The sequence below is a fragment of the Drosophila elegans genome, unplaced genomic scaffold (assembly GCF_018152505.1).
Source record: "Drosophila elegans isolate 14027-0461.03 unplaced genomic scaffold, ASM1815250v1 contig_476, whole genome shotgun sequence".
Lineage (NCBI taxonomy): Eukaryota > Metazoa > Arthropoda > Insecta > Diptera > Drosophilidae > Drosophila > Drosophila elegans.
The window spans coordinates 1,427,440-1,431,190 of record NW_024545863.1 but is presented as its reverse complement, the minus strand read 5'-3'; positions in this window follow the sequence as shown (position 1 = coordinate 1,431,190).

Genomic DNA, 3,751 nt, shown 5'->3' with positions numbered 1-3,751 from the left:
CACAATGATAATAAATTTAAGTTAAAGAAAGTTAATTAATTGCCTGTATTAGGAGTATCTGTTGTCCTCTCTATTAAATATATTTCAATAATTTTTTAAACAACAACCCATTAGTTTACGCTGCTTTCCACGAAAATCAAACCAGGAATCGCACTTTGCGCCTTGGAGGAACACTTTTCTTGGGGGGGAAAATCTTCCCACACAAAGCCAGGCACTTGACTAAAATCGGCGCCCCAAACAAGTTCTACCCTTTCGATATTTAGAAGGGGAAAATGGGGCTTAGACCGCTGTACATGCATTTTGGAGACGAGGAGGAAATTTGACATTTCCCCGCACTTAAATGTCACATAAAGTGTTAAACGAAATGAGGCAGCGGCGGCCGCAGAACAGAGAACACTTGAGATTTCGATTCCGATTCCGAGAGTCCGATGTTGTGGCGACCCCAAAGTGTGCATCACTCTGCACCACCACCACATTCTGTACAATATAGCACCACCGAACCACCACTCTGAAAAGTGTTTATGCCGTCATTACTATTCGGTTCGGTTTTCGAATCGAATTGGTTTCGGGTTCGTTTCTCTTTTGTTTTTCGGGCCGCGCAAAGTTTACTGCTAATTAAAAATTGTGGAAAAACGAGAAACATGCATGCAATGCAATACGAATGAGTGTGAGAAAACGATGACCCATCTGGAGAGCTCCTCTAGGATCTTAGATTTACAGCCACCCCTCCAAAAGGATTGATTTTCCCAGGGTCCTTTCATCACTTTTCGTCTATCCGCCAATTGTAAAGTGAAATTAATTGATTTCTCCAATCGATGACGTCAAAGCGGAACCACCAAAAGTACTTAGTTAACTTTATTTTATGTGGGTACCAGCAGCGGTGGGTGAGAATCGAAAACTGTGAGTCGTAGAAATAAAAGTGAGAAGAAGGAATCGGAAAATGATCGACAAATCCAATTTAAATAAAGAACTTACAGTGGGTGTTGCCTGTGAGAGCCTGGGAAGAAATCCTTGAGTGCGAATGCGGGACGCGGTAGTTGAAGGTACTCGTGAGTACCATTGAATATATATATATATATATATTTCGATTGGGATGTGTGTCAATTACGTGTCTAATGAGGGCAACTCCTGGGGGAACAGGAAATGCTGGGATTTTGCAGTCGAGAAGAACGACTTCATTTTGGGGAAGCATGAAGGCCGATTAAGATCTACAAAAATTAATAGAGGTAGGATGCTTAGAAGGCCCTTACATTATCAGATGCTTAAGATAATAATAAAAGGCAGATATAGAAATGTATAAATGGCAGACCATTAAACCAACTTCTCCTTGTTCCATACTTGTTCGCATTTAAAACTTTGCAATTCTTATTTATATTTGTTAGATACATTTTTAAAATACAAAGTAAATAAAAGTTCACAGTTTGAAAATATTAAAGCTTAATGTGTTAAAATTTGCTTTAGATCTTAAATTTATACCTAAAGATGAGACAAATATTTATTTTTTTGCTCAGACAGATTAAGAAATGTAAACAAAAATCTTGGAATGCAATATTCTAGAAAATGTTTTGCATACAGTCAATACACGGTAATAAAATCATTTAAGGAATGTGATGCATGTGATTATTTTTAATAGTTTTCTTGCACTACATCTGCTATTTTAATCTACACCCCCCTGTAATTCTTTCACCTCCCATTTTCCCCGTCCCAAAATTTCCCCCATTTCCCAGGGGCTTTTCCGCCAATCGAGTGAGCGCAACAGGTGCAACCGAATGACGACCAATGTGCGCACCTTGCTCGCTTTTCATTTAACACCCACGACACCTCACACAGATACACAATACACGCCAAGGCAGACACCCACACTCACACACACACACACACACGATGGACGGCAACTAATTAACATACAAAATGAATGAAACAAAACAACAAAAAAACGGCCTCTCCCTCGATATCACTTTCTCGTTCACACTCATTGCTTTCGCTCTCTCTCTCTCTTTCTCACGAGCGTTCATTTCAAGTGAGAAAATTATGAAGCTCCACCTATTTTACACTTATACACACGTAGCCAACTAAGTGTGTGGGTGTGCGAGGGAGAGGGGGGACACATGTTAACCGCATTAAAAATTAATGTACAAATTGTTTATTATGTTGTTGAGTCTGCTTTTTGTTTTTGCTCTTTTTCAAAGAGCATTCATCTGTGTGAGTAGATTTTTGGAGAATATTTGTGTTTTTTGTATCTGTGAGTTTGTGTTTTTTTGACGTTAGTTTTGACTGCACCAAGGAAAGATTCGATAATTAGAAATATTAAATAAATTTAGTTCTAACACTTTTCTTAAAAATATATATTTATATTTTAGATTCTTTTTAAAATGGAGTTGTTTGAAATATAAATTTAATTTAATGCTATTTGAGGCCCCGAAACTTGTTGATGTATCCAACGAATAAAACCATTCACATTCTCAGCTCCATAAAAGAAATTATTCGTTTCTTTGGAGATTTCTGCTCTTCCGTCATTTTGTAGACGTGTCCATTGATGGACATTCTCAAGAAATCGCCCATCAGCAAACGATGTCATTAATGTGTGGCAATCGCGGAATGAATTCGGTACTTATTACTCAGAAATCACAGCAGAGAAAATTTTGCAATCGCAAGTGCAAATGAGTTTGTCCGTTAACGCAACGATATGGCCAGGAAAGGGTTAAGGGATTCCCTGGAAAAAAGTTCCCTTCATCTTCTACCGCAAAAATTCCCCAGAAGAAAAACGATCGAAAGTTTTCTTATGTGAGGGGCTTTATCAAATAACTCCCACACAGGGGATATTTCGTAAGAACTTTGATTGATTAAAGAAACTTGAGTGCAAATGACGATAGATATTAATAATTTTTACACAATCACTTGAGTTACAAGTGAAGAGCTCATTGGAAATACATTTTAAGTGTATAATTTTGTTGGCATTATTTTATATTGGTTGTTCTTAAAATCCCTTCAAAAAGGTAAATCATATTGATTATTTTTAAATAACATTTAGAACAAATTAATAATTATAAATGCGTCTTACAAATATTTTTGGAATCCATTTACAGCAATGCCATCGACTGTGTTTAATACTTAGAAATCTAAACTAAGCATGAAAATAATAAAACCCCAAATATTAAAATGTTTAATGAAATTTCTAATACCCAAATAAAAGCGAATTATAAATGTGTTGTTGTCGAAAAAGTTAATGGATAGACTCATAAGTCGCTTGGTCAATAAAATGAAAATACGAGCAAATGTTAATATAGTCAAATCCCTGTCCCAAAAACCCGTATCCCGGCCATATGTTTACGAGTAAGAGAACACCCTTACGTAGTGTGCTTACGTTGTGGGACTTACGTGAGGAGAGGCATTTGTACCCTTAACATTTACGATATCGGAATAACAGTCTGATGTTATGTTAGAAAAGAGAGAGTTCTGTGCCACCAGCACCACCACCACCACCCCACATTAGTACACCAACACACACCCCACTTCGTGTCCATATCACCTCGTATATCGCAACGGTGAACCGTTACACCGTTATATTATGCTGGTGGTGGCTATATCGCAGGCACACCAACACCCTCGCAACGCGCGCTCGCTCTCTCTGTCTTTCTCTCTCCCTCTCCGGCTAGCTGCGTCTTCTTCTCTCCGTCCATGGAACCCGTAGAACCCCGAAAGCAAAACGTTCAGTTCGCATCCGACGGATACGTACGGACGAGGACGTCGG